The sequence below is a fragment of the Schistocerca cancellata genome, chromosome 2 (assembly GCF_023864275.1).
Source record: "Schistocerca cancellata isolate TAMUIC-IGC-003103 chromosome 2, iqSchCanc2.1, whole genome shotgun sequence".
Classification (NCBI taxonomy): Eukaryota; Metazoa; Arthropoda; class Insecta; order Orthoptera; family Acrididae; genus Schistocerca; species Schistocerca cancellata.
In genome coordinates this window covers 636,255,988-636,270,171 of record NC_064627.1, presented here as the reverse complement: position 1 = coordinate 636,270,171, position 14,184 = coordinate 636,255,988, and the positions used below count along the sequence as shown (strand labels likewise).

The following is a 14,184-nucleotide window of genomic DNA, read 5'->3' as shown; positions in this document are numbered from 1 at the left end:
TCTTCTGCATCTACATGACTTACCCTTAAGTGTTGGCAGAAAGTTCACAGAACCAACATGAGACCACTACTCTAATGAATGAGGAATCACACTTGTTCTTACACCAGGTTGATGGGCGTGTCCGGATACGCCGTCATCCAGACGAACGACTGCTCGAAACAAGCACCGCGCCTGGGATGCAGCTGGATGGGGGCAGTAGTATGCTGTGGAAGACATTCAGCTGGGCTTTCATGGGACCTATGGCAGTTATCGAAGACACCACTGCAGCTGTGGACTACGTGAAAGTTAACCTGTGATCCTCCATGCTTGATGTGTTTCCCGAGAGCAATGACATCTTGCAGCAGGATAACTGTCCGTGTCACCAGTACAGAGTCTTGCAATGGTGCTTTGAGGAGTATGATAGTGAACTCACGTTGAGGTCTTGTCCACCAAATTTGCCTGATATGGAAGCAATGAAACACATCTGTGAAGCTATCGGGCGCCAATTCCGCGTCCACAAACTACCCATTCTTAACTTATCGGAATTGCATGACCTCTGTGTAGACATCTGGTGCGTCATACCTCCGACAACCCACCAAGGACTTACCTAAGGTACGTCACACTGAACTGTTGCTGTACTGCTTTTCAAAGGTGGATCAACATGGTATTACGTAAATGGTCATGATGTTACGGCAAATTAGTGTACTCCTACTCATCGTTAGTACCAAATACCTGCAATTCATGACTGGCTAGGTAACTGTGAATCATTAAACCGGTAGTCATAGTATAATACACTTTTACGCTTCCTGAAGTGCATATCTTTCAATTTATCTGCTTTAAGAACATGTTGTCAATGCCCGCGTCAGAGTCATATTTCGTAACGGGGTATTATTAAAATTTTTGCTGGATAGAATTTAAATGGTTCAAATGGCTCTGAGCACTATGGGACTTAACATCTGTGGTCATCAGTCCCCTAGAACTTAGAACTACTTAAACCTAACTAACCTAAGGACATCACACACATCCATGCCCGAGGCAGGATTCAAACCTGCGACCGTAGCAGTCCCGCGGTTCCGGACTGAGCGCCTAGAACCGCTAGACCACCGCGGCCGGACGATAGAATTTAATGATTAATATCTGTACCATCTTTGTGTATAAGATTGTAGCTAGCACCGGTACTGTCGGCTAATTACTGTATAGAACGAACAGTAACGGTCCTTTTACACTCCTACATGGTTCGCGATAATTGTCAAAATGGTTCAAATGGCTCTGAGCACTATGGGACTTAACTGCTGAGGTCATCAGTCCCCTAGAACTTAGAACTACTTAAACCTAACTAGCCTAAGGACATTACACACATCCATGCCCGAGGCAGGATTCGAACCTGCGACCGTAGCGGTCGCGCGGTTCCGGACTGTAGCGCCTAGAACCGCTCGGCCACTCCGGCCGGCCTATAATTGTCATTTTCACTCTAGACGCATTCCCACAGAAATGTATTTTCTTTAAAAACAGTAAGCGACTGGCGTGAATGGTATGGTTACTGTTCTATTAAAACATTAAACCGTGTTTTCTACAGCCGAACAGGGTTCATTAGGAATTGATAGCTGCGTGGGGTGACCATATGTTCGTTAGTATCTAAACGCAACATGACACAAGGCTTATTTGCCTCATTTATATTTCTAAGTTACACAGGCTGCAGTCACTGTCCGCAGTGCAACAGGTCGTAACTGAAAGTGCGAAGTACATATGTAGTAGGGCGACTTTTCGAATAACGTTCTAGAAGCTCGGAAAAACACTTCCGTATAATCTAATAACGCTTCCATGAAATTAACCAGTTGAATGTATGTTTTAAAATGATTACAGTTCCATTACGCAGTTAATTACGTTTGTAGTCCAGACAGTACCATTGATCATCCATTATTAAGCGGGTGAACTCTGATGCGCTCTAACTGCGAAATACTGTTTATAAATACTGGAAGTGTAGCGGAACTTAACACGTGTATAAATGAGAGGCACAATTCAATCTGGTATTTTAAATATCACATTATTACTGATGTTTCTCAATAATACGGTTACATATTCTCGATAGCTATTTATGATCGCGTGCACATAATGCAGGCACTTTTCAGTTATTATTGAATACGCTAACGCATGCCCTGTGCGGCGGCTCTCGGCTCAGAGTAGCCGGTTCAAATCTTGGTAGTTTTTTCACCACCACTGTGTTGCCGGTAAAGGCAGGAGATGTATTGGAGTAAAGTCCTGGATCAAATCCTAAACGTCTCCGCAGTGTGTCGTGAAGTCAGGGCTTGCGACACTACTGACGTCAATCCAGCTCTCGGATGAGAAATTTAGCTTAGGGGTCCCCAGGGCACTATTTGTAAGGAGTCGGCTGTGGCCTACACCATGTTTCACACTCTCCATTTTGTACGAAAAAAAGCGGAAACTAGACACTACGCTAGAAAAACACACACACACACAAAGTCGCGCACGCTCCTTTTGCACGCACCTACACCAACAAAACGCAGCTTACGCACATTGGAAGGTAAGTGACCACTGTGCTCAGAGAAGAATACCGTTTCTGTTTATACGGCTGAACTAACCCTTAGTATCTGCCGACCACATTAGAGTTTCAACTCACTGTGGCACCAGAGTGTGTTAGTATTGTTCTTGTGTTTTATTTTTGCCACAAGTCATATGGTACACAGGGTGTTAGGGATATAAGTCCAGATACTTCTACTGGTGACTAAGGACGGTGTACTGAAGAACATTACTTCAGCGTTTACGTCATTTGCACATTAACAATTGTAGCCTTTACAAGTCGTATGTTTTTAAGTACATGTGACAAGAGCAAGCCATCAATCCTTATTTTACCCTAGCCAGCACGTCAGGTGTTGAAGTGTGGACACGTGGATGAAAACGATTAGTTTAAGCTGATACTTAGTGGTGTAGTACGACGGTGCAGAAAACATCAGGTCTTAGGGTTTGTGGGAAGACTGTTCGACACACAGATAAAACAATCAACATTTAACATTAACTGCCTAAACGTGTCCTATCATTTATCAAATATGGTTTATTACGCACTATGCCCTAACAGAACAAATAGTCCTATCACGGGAAAAGCCACGTATAACACTATACACCGCACCGTTTGTGTACTGCTACTATATTTGTAACCAATTATGGTATTTAGATGCAGTATACAAAAAATAATGTTACCCTCTGTGAGGATTTTTGCAGAATTGACCGTGAAACGCCTAAAGGGTTTTGCTTATCGGACATGAAATTGAAGTTACGTAAACACACTGAAGGTAGCTGATCCAATTTAGAAACTGTTTTAACTAATCACACTTGCTCAAATGAAATAGAATACGGTCGCCAGCCTAATTAGGCATAGAGATATGTAACATTTGTTTTAAAGAAAAAGTAAACAGTTTTAGTGGAAAAACACAGCCTATACTTCTTTCCTACGAAAGTGCAATGAACCCAATCACAAGCAAAAAAAGTGGTAAAGGAGATACTAACAGTTATTGTAAAAGATGCCTGTCCTCATAAACACAAAAGACACTGTTACAGTCACCAATTGCAAATACTTTGTCAAACCTGAGTAACTTCATCAGCACAATAAACTCAATCCAATACTAAACTGGAAATTGGGCATGGGTCTAGTCTTATTTTGTCAGAAATTTTCTACACAGCACAAATTCAATTTAATTTCACTTGCATAAATATTCACACTTTTCTTTAAAAGCAAAGAAGTAAATGTATTCATGGATAATGTTGTCCATAGTAACTTTGCCTTCAGTGAGAAAAAAACGGTCAAGTGGGTGCTCATAAACTGATATTATACGTTTCAGCACGCCATGTGCATAAAACTCAACATAAATTTCAAGAACAGTGAGAATATTTCCTTTAATTTACGTCTATGGTCACAATCTTTTCTGTTTAACAGATTACCGGTTTCGGTCTTTAATGACCATCATCAGATCTGTCTCATAAAATCAAAGTCCTAATGCACTGCAGCCATAGTGGCATAGTCAACTGTAAAATGCGGAATCAGCATCAGCATCGTTAAATACATATAAATCACATCACATGCACGAGTCATGTTGTCAGTAAAACTACTGTTTAAAACTCACTACTGTGCAGCATGTCCCAATCAATGAGTTCGAAAGCATCGTTGATGCGAGCTCGCAGTTCTGGCACGTTTCTTGGCAGAGGAGGTTTAAACACAGAATCTTTCACATAACATCACTGAAAACGAGTTTCGCACTGAACGCATCCTCTTCCATGAGCTGTTGCAACCGCGCCGAATATTCAAAGCGTTTGACTTTGTCATTGGGTGTCAGGGCTTGTAGCAATTGTAAACGGTAAGGCTTCTGCTTTAGCCTTTTCCGTAAGATTTTCCAAACCGTCGGCTGTGGTACGTTTAGCTCCCTGCTTGCTTTATTCGTCGACTTCCGCGGGCTACGCGTGAAACTTGCCCGCACGCGTTCAACCGTTTCTTCGCTCACTGCAGGCCGACCCGTTCATTTCCCTTTACAGAGGCATGCAGAAGCTTTAAACTGCGCATACCATCGCCGAATGGAGTTAGCAGTTGGTGGATCTTTGTTGAACTTCGTCCTGAAGTGTCGTTGCACTGTTATGACTGACTGATGTGAGTACATCTCAGCTCCTGTCGCCATTTTGTCTCACTGCGCACTCGAGCGCTCTGGCGGCAGAAACCCGAAGTGCGGCTTCAGCCGAACAAAACTTTATGAGTTTTTCTACGTATCTGTAGTGTGTCGTGACCATATGTCAATGAATGGAGCTACAGTGAATTTATGAAATCGCTTCAATCATTTGTAATAGCCCTGTATTTTTGACAGTTTTCAATGGGGAGCCCTTAATCTTGACCACTGTTGTAAAACAAACTTACACAGTTCCATAAATAATTTAAAGAATGCCAACTTTTGGAATTCTCCTTTTGAAATATTGACTCACCTTGTATGCATTTTTATAACAGATTTTACAGTAAATATGTTCACCAGATATTGCATTTCAAACGAATCTCTAAGAACATTTCTTTAAAGCTAACCTCAAATTGGATTGTTGTCTATTAGTTATCATCATGATTCTTTACTTTTGAAACCAGAAGCTAAGCAAGTAATTTCAAAATTCCACAAATCTTTAAAATGAATTACTTCAATCACTGGGAGGCTTTCACAAAAGCTACACTTACTTCCTCCTCAACTTTAACAAAATTCACAGTAATTTTTGATAGCCTTTTTCACTCAGTTTCAAACAAAATTAATCAAATAATTGTCTTTCTTTTTGATTATCATTTCTCACAGTCTGGACACTCGGAAATCATTGTTCAAACGGAGAGGATCCTGAGAGGTAATACGATGAGGCACAAATCAAGTAAGGTACATAAATTTTGGTATGAGTTACCTTGTATTTGCACATACTAATGTGCTGATCCATCACTTTACAAACTATGATTCCTCCTCTCTGTTACAATGATTGCGCAATACTGGTGGCGGTATATAACGGCAGATGGACTTGCCGTTGGAATTGAAATGTTCTGTTATTTTCTTCATGGCGACGATCATCAGATTTTATAATACTTTCAGGCCACAGAACATTGTATTAAATCCATTCATCCACCCGAGGCTTTGACGTAATAAATCCAAGCACTAAAAGCCTCACTCGGAACCTTCACAATGTACCTCTCAATCACTAGCTGCCAACTGTCCGGTAGCTAGCTTCCGACTGACTCTCAGGTCCACCTTTTCACTCGCAACAACCGCAATTTGCGAGCGCTAAATAACTTCCGTTTTAGAGGGGAACCACTCCATCTTTTACCATAACATGAACCAAGAGCATCAGCAGTTACAAAGTAGCAAGTAAACATTTATAAGCAAACATTGCATTTACCCATATTAACAAATCAATACAAAATTATTTAACCAAAATCATCCATTTCTAAATACAACCAAAGCAATTAACCAGTAAAGATAAAACATAGTACAACATATCAAAGAGCACATATTAAAGAAAATACACTTCATGCAAAGCATAATTAATAAGAAGAAAACAAAAACATAATGTCTTACTATGGTGTTACGAACACACTGATGGTTTTTACACATTAAGGTACTACGTATAAAAATATCTCACTTATATCCATTACATCCAGTACAAGTGGCGTGAACAGTGTCAGATTTTACGTGATTACTGTGAATGACACAGAGATGCCGTGTACTTGTGATACAGCGTTGTCAGCACCTTACAGAGTTTGGAAGAAACCTCATTATGGGTTTCCTTTTGGGCAGCTGGTCCAATCGTCGGTATCTAGATCTGTGGGGCAACGGATGTCACAGTGACTTGATCTTGAACTGCATGGGAACGTGAGGACAGACATATTTGTCGTCAAGATGTCGGTCGACCACATCTGACAACCACAAGAGAGGACCACCAATTATGCACAGTACACTTCGTAACCCCATCTGCGCCTGCCATCCGAAAACAAGTAATGGACACGCTGCAACATTCTGCCTTATACTGCACGATTCGCTGGAGACTAGCAACAGCTGGGCTAGGCAATTACCGTCCCACGTGTAGGCAGCCGTGAACACAGCATAAACGACTGTGTGTTGAGTGGTACCGTTGCTATAAAGCATAGTCAGCAGACGAATGGAGCTGCATTCTCTTCACTAATGAATCGTGGTTCTGCTTTACACTGGTTGACTATCGTTGGTGGGTATGGCGGCTACCTGACGAGAAGTTCAATTCTTCCAATGTTTTGGAAAGGCACAGCAGTGTTACCCGATGTCTCCCCACATTATGACTCCAGGAGTCCCATCACGGCTGGTAGTGACATCTCCATTCTGAATAACACAGGTACTGCTGATTAGTATTTATTCACCTATAACATGCATGTCCGAAGGAACATTGCATCGTACTTTTTCAGAAAACAGGGACTGCTATTTCGTATTTTTCGCCAATAGCAGGTCCTCAGCTCTCAGAAATATGTCCTTCCTTTGCAACTGACGAGTGCAGTTTGTGACACATGAACGACGACGTGTGGAAGTTTAGGCATGGCCGGGATTCGTGTGCAGATAGCCGAAGCGGTTAAGGCGACTGCTCGCGAAAAGCGGGAAATCCGTGTTCGTGTCCACGTCCGGCACAAATTTTCATTATCCTCTTTCCAATACACAACCGATGGTGGTTCATAGTCGCAATTGCTAATACATTTCCTACATTATTTGGCTGCTGTAGTCGCTACATTTCCTGTTCCTTTCAATATGTATGTATGTCCGACGGAACACTGCATCGTATTTCTTAATAACGCAGGAGTGCTATTTTGTATCCAAAAACAGTCATTAATACACTACTGGCCATAAAATTGCTACACTGAGAATAAATGCAGGTGATAAACGGGTATTCATTGGACAAATATATTATACTAGAACTGACATGTGATTACATTTTCACCCAATTTGGGTGCAAAGATCCTGAGAAATCAGTACCCAGAACAACCACCTGTGGCCGTAATAACGGCCTTGATACGCCTGGGCATTGATTCAAGCAGAGCTTGGATGGCGTGTACAGGTACAGTTGCACATGCAACTTCAACACGATACCACAGTTCATCAAGAGTAGTGACGCGTATTGTGACGAGCCAGTTGCTCGGCCACCACTGGTCAGACGTTTTCAATTGGTGAGAGATCAGGAGAATGTGCTGGCCAGGGCAGCATTCGAACATTTTCTGTAGCCAGAAATGCCCGTACAGGACCTGCAACATGCGGTCGTGCATTATCCTGCTGAAATGTAGGGTTTCGTAGGGATCGAATGAAGGGTAGAGCCACGGGTCATAACACATCTGAAATGTAACGTCCACTGTTCACAGTGCCGTCAGTGCTAACAAGAGGTGACCGAGACGTGTAACCAATGGCACCCCATACCATCACGACGGGTGATACGCCAGTATGGCGATGGTGAATACCCGCTGCCAATGTGCGTTCACCGCAATGTCGCCACACACGGACACGACCATCATGATGCTGTAAACAGAACCTGGATTCATCCCAAAAAAATGACGTTTTGCTATTCGTGCAACCAGGTTCGTCGTTGAGTACACCATCGAAGGCGTTCCTGTCTGTGATGCAGCGTCAGGGGTAACCGCAGCCATGGTCTCCGGGTTGATAGTCCATACTGCTGCAAACGTCGTCGAACTGTTCGTGCAGATGGTGGTTGTATTGCAAACGTCCCCATCTGTTGACTCAGGGATCGAGACATGGCTGCACACCCATCCGTTGCAGCCATGTGGATAAGATGCCTGTCATCTCGACTGCTAGTGATACGAGGCAGTTGGGATCCAGCACGGAGTTGCGTGTTGCCCCCCTGAACCCACCGATTCCATATTCTGCTAACAGTCATTGGATCTCGACCAACGCGAGCAGCAATGTCGCGATACGATAAACTGCAATCGCGATAGGCTACAATCCGACCTTTATCAAAGTCGGAAACGTGATGGTACGCATTTCTCCTTCTTACGCGAGGCATCACAAAAACGTTTCACCAGGCAACGCCGGTCAACTGCTGTTTGTGTATGAGAATTCGGTTGGAAACTTTCCTCATGCCAGCATGTTGTAGGTGTCGCCACCGGCCCCAACCTTGTGTGAACGCTCTGAAAAGCTAATCATTTACGTATCACATCATCTCTTCCTGTCGGTTAAATTTCGCGTCTGTAGCACGCTATCTTCGTGGTGTAGCAATTTTAATGGCCAGCAGTGTTTATCAATCATTCCAGCAAACTTTCTTCAGCTGCGTATTCCGTTTGTGGTTCGTCGTTAGAATGCCAAATATTTGCATAAAGTTTGCTTGAGGGAAGAACAGATACCATCTTAGTATACATATAGTTAAGGCTCACCGGCCACTTGACCATCTTCTTCTGTGCGAATGCACAGTGCCCGAACTGTTATGGGAATCGGCAACGCGCCGCGAGTAATGAGTATAATGGGCGGGGGCACTACGAATGTAGTGCGGGGCAATACTTTGAGAATGTGGGTTTCGCGGGAGGCGTGCCAGAGATAAGTCCCTGCACTTGCGCTATTCTCTGTGCCCTCGGTGGCTCAGATGGATAGAGCGTCTGTCATGTAAGCAGGAGATCCCGGGTTCGAGTCCCGGTCGGGACACACATTTTTCATCTGTCCCCGTTGACGTATGGCAACGCCTGTAAGCAGCTAAGGGTGTTCATTTCATTGTAATTTCATTCTAAGGAGCTGCATGGTCACCGATGGTATCTGTTGTGTTCTATCCGAAAGAACAGATACCATCTTAGTATATATAAAGCTAAAGGACTTCAGCAACTTCCACATGATATGTCACTGCCAAATAACGTAGATCGTTGAAACTAAGACCATGCGTAGAAAGAACTGCTACGGTATAGCACAGAAGGTAACTGAAAGACATACACAATCAGTCGAACAGAGATGACACTTTTACTCAAAGATAATAACTAAACTGAAGTTACTGTGATTTATGATGGTCTTTGGACATTCAAAAAGGCGGGACACAGTTCTCACTAGTTTGTGTGAGGACCACTAACGGCAGCGCATGCTCTGCATCGTGCTCACATGCTGCACACAAGGCTGGTAACCGGTTCTTGAAGTAGGCCGTTCCATTCCTCCACCAGCATCCTTGAAGCTGTTGTGTCATCGTTGGTGCATGTAAACGAGCTGCAGTACTTCTTCCCAATGCATTCCACACGTAGTCGATGCGATTTACGAGGGTGAGTCAAATGAAAACCTTAAATATTTTTAATTATTATTTATTGTGCAGAAGTGGTAGAAAGCTGTATCACTTTTCAACATAATCGCCCCCGCGCTCAATCCAAGTCCTCCAGCGCTTACAAAGTGCATAAATTCCTCATCATCATCATTTAAGACTGATTATGCCTTTCAACGTTCAGTCTGGAGCATTTTTTTTTTTCATCAGTCTACTGGACAGAGTAGCACTTGCAACCTACGTCCTCAATTATTTGCTTGACGTATTCCAATCTCTGTCTTCCTCTACAGTTTTTGCCCTCTACAGCTCCCTCTAGTACCATGGAAGTCATTCCCTCATGTCTTAGCAGATGTCCTATCATCCTGTCCCTTCTCCTTATTAGTGTTTTCCACATATTCCTTTCCTCTCCAATTCTGCGTAGAACCCCCTCATTCCTTACCTTAGCAGTCCACCTAATTTTCAACTTTCGTCTATAGCACCACATCTCAAATGCTTCGATTCTCTTCTGTTCCGGTTTTCCCACAGTCCATGTTTCACTACCATACAATGCTGTACTCCAGACGTACATCCTCAGAAATTTCTTCCTCAAATTAAGGCCGGTATTTGATATTAGTAGACTTCTCTTGGCCAGAAATGCCTTTTTTGCCATAGTGAGTCTGATTTTGATGTCCTCCTTGCTCCGTCCGTCATTGGTTATTTTACTGCCTAGGTAGCAAAATTCCTTAACTTCATTGACTTCGTGACCATCAATCCTGATGTTAAGTTTCTCGCTGTTCTCATTTCTACCACTTCTCATTACCTTCGTCTTTCTCCGATTTATTCTCAAACCATACTGTGTACTCATTAGACTTCATTCCGTTCAGCAGATCATTTAATTCTTCTTCACTTTCACTCAGGATAGCAATGTCATCAGCGAATCGTATCATTGATATCCTTTCACCTTGTATTTTAATTCCACTCCTGAACCTCTCTTTTATTTCCATCATTACTTCCTCGATGTACAGATTGAAGAGTAGGGGCGAAAGGCTACAGCCTTGTCTTACACCCTTCTTAATACGAGCACTTCGTTCTTGATCGTCCACTCATATTATTCCCTCTTGGTTGTTGTACGTATTGTATATGACCCGTCTCTCCCCATAGCTTACCCCTACTTTTTTCAGAATCTCGAACAGCTTGCCCATTTTATATTGTCGCACGCTTTTTCCAGGTCGACAAATCCTATGAAAGTGACTTGATTTTTCTTTAGCCTTGCTTCCATTATTAGCCGTAACGTCAGAATTGCCTCTCTCGTCCCTTTACTTTTCCTAAAGCCAAACTGATCGTCACCTAGCGCATTCTAAATTTTCTTTTCCATTCTTCTGTGTATTATTCTTGTAAGCAGCTTCGATGCATGAGCTGTTAAGCTGATTGTGCGATAATTCTCGCACTTGTCAGCTCTTGCCGTCTTAGGAATTGTGTGGATGATGCTTTTCCGAAAGTCAGATGGTATATCGCCAGACTCATATATTCTACACACCAACGTGAATAGTCGTTTTGTTGCCGCTTCCCCCAATGATTTTAGAAATTCTGATGGAATGTTATCTATCCCTTCTGCCTTATTTGACCGTAAGTCCTCCAAAGCTCTTTTAAATTCCGATTCTAATACTGGATCCCCTATCTCTTCTAAATCGACTCCTGTTTCTTCTTCTATCACATCAAACAAATCTTCACCCTCATAGAGGCTTTCAATGTATTCTTTCCACCTATCTGCTCTCTCCTCTGCATTTAACAGTGGAATTCCCGTTGCACTCTTAATGTTACCACCGTTGCTTTTAATGTCACCAAAGGTTGTTTTGACTTTCCTGTATGCTGAGTCTGTCCTTCCGACAATCATATCTTTTTCGATGTCTTCACATTTTTCCTGCAGCCATTTCGTCTTAGCATCCCTGCACTTCCTATTTATTTCATTCCTCAGCGATTTGTATTTCTATATTCCTGATTTTCCCGGAACATGTTTGTACTTCCTCCTTTCATCAATCAACTGAAGTATTTCTTCTGTTACCCATGGTTTCTTCGCAGCTACCTTCTTTGTACCTATGTTTTCCTTCCCAACTTCTGTGATGGCCCTTTTTAGAGATGTCCATTCCTCTTCAACTGTAGTGCCTACTGCGCTATTCCTTACTGCTGTATCTATAGCGTTAGAGAACTTCAAACGTATCTCGTCATTCCTTAGTACTTCCGTATCCCACTTCTTTGCGTATTGATTCTTCCTGACTAATGTCTTGAACTTCAACCTACTCTTCATCACTACTATATTGTGATCTGAGTCTATATTTGTTTCTGGGTACGCCTTACAATCCAGTATCTGATTTCGGAATCTCTGTCTGACCATGGTGTAATCTAATTGAAATCTTCCCGTATCTCCCGGCCTTTTCCAAGTATACCTCCTCCTCTTGTGACTCTTGAACAGGGTATTCGCTAGCTGAAACTTGTTACAGAACTCAATTAGTCTTTCTCCTCTTTCATTTCTTGTCCCAAGCCCATATTCTCCTGTAACCTTTTCTTCTACTCCTTCCCCTACAACTGCATTCCAGTCGCCCATGATTATTAGATTTTCGTCCCCCTTTACATACTGCATTACCCTTTCAATATCCTCATACACTTTCTCTATCTGTTCATCTTCAGCTTGCGACGTCGGCATGTATACCTGAACTATCGTTGTCGGTGTTGGTCTGCTGTCGATTCTGATTAGAACAACCCGGTCGCTGAACTGAACTGTTCACAGTAACACACCCTCTGCCCTACCTTCCTATTCATAACGAATCCTACACCTGTTATACCATTTTCTGCTGCTGTTGATATTACCCAATACTCATCTGACCAGAAATCCTTGTCTTCCTTCTACTTCACTTCACTGATCCCTACTATATCTAGATTGAGCCTTTGCGTTTCCCTTTTCAGATTTTCTAGTTCCCTACCACGTTCAAGCTTCTGACATGCCTCGCCCCGACTCGTAGAACGTTATCCTTTCGTTGATTATTCAATCTTTTTCTCATGGTAACCTCCCCCTCGGCAGTCCCCTCCCGGAGATCCGAATAGGGGACTATTCCGGAATCTTTTGCCAATGGAGAGATCATCATGATACTTCTTCAATTACAGGCCACATGTCCTGTGGATACACGTTACGTGTCTTTAATGCAGTGGTTTCCATTGCCTTCTGCATCCTCATGTCGTTGATCATTGCTGATTCTTCCGCCTTTAGGGGCAATTTCCCACCCCTAGGACAAGAGAGTGCCCTGAACCTCTATCCGCTCCTCCGCCCTCTTTGACAAGGCCGTTGGCAGAATGAGGCTGACTTCTTATGCCGAAAGTCTTCGGCCGCCAAGGCTGATTATTTATCAAAATTTATCAGTGGCGGGGATCGAACCCGGGACCGAAGACGTTTTGATTATGAATTAAAGACGCTACCCCTAGTCCCCCTTATAAAATTCCTCCATGATCCCCTATTCAGTGCTAACATTGGTGCCGCTTCTGATGTTAAGCCTATTACTTCAAAATCGGTCTTAACCGAATCCAAGTACCTTCTCCTTGGTCTACCCCGACTCCTCCTACCCTCTACTGCTGAACCCATGAGTCTCTTGGGTAACCTTGCTTCTCCCATGCGTGTAACATGACCCCACCATCTAAGCCTGTTCGCCATGACTGCTACATCTATAGAGTTCATTCCCAGTTTTTCTTTGATTTCCTCATTGTGCACACCCTCCTGCCATTGTTCCCATCTACTAGTACCCGCAATCATCCTAGCTACTTTCATATCCGTAACCTCAACCTTATTAATAAGGTAATCTGAATCCACCCACCTTTCGCTCCCATACAACAAAGTTGGTCGAAAGATTGAACGGTGCACAGATAACTTAGTCTTGGTACTGACTGCCTTCTTGCAGAAGAGAGTAGATCGTAGCTGAGCGCTCACTGCATTAGCTTTGCTACACCTCGCTTCCAGTTCTTTCACTATGTTGCCATCCTGTGAGAATATGCATCCTAAGTACTTGAACCCGTCCACCTGTCTAACTTTGTTCCTCCTATTTGGCACTCAATCCGTTTATATTTCTTTCCCACTGACATTACTTTTGTTTTGGAGATGCTAATCTTCATACCATAGTCCTTACATTTCTGATCTTGCTCTGAAATATTACTTTGCAAACTTTCAATCGAATCTGCCATCACAACCAAGTCATCCGCATATGTGAGACTGCTTTCCTTTTTTCCTTTAGAAAAAAATTCTTTTGGTAGTCCGCGCGTGGCGTACCTCTGCCTCCCTTTGCGTCTTTGAGTGGTCCAAACATACGGAAATCACTTCGTGATGAGGAATGGCGCCATCCCTTGCTCGCTCTCTTCGTTTCCGGTTGGTGGAAGTGAAGCCAGGTTTCGTCCCCAGTAACGATACTTGCTAGG

The 14,184-nt window shown here is 43.1% G+C and overlaps 1 protein-coding gene and 1 non-coding gene across 3 annotated transcripts in view; both read left to right on the top strand.

The window, feature by feature from the left end:
- Positions 1-14,184, top strand: part of LOC126162306 (neuromodulin) — a 942,653-nt gene that overhangs the window by 918,103 nt on the left and 10,366 nt on the right. The gene's annotated exons all lie outside the window — the stretch shown is intronic.
- Positions 9,084-9,158, top strand: Trnat-ugu (transfer RNA threonine (anticodon UGU)). Its single transcript has one exon. It is a non-coding gene; the product is annotated as a tRNA-Thr (tRNA).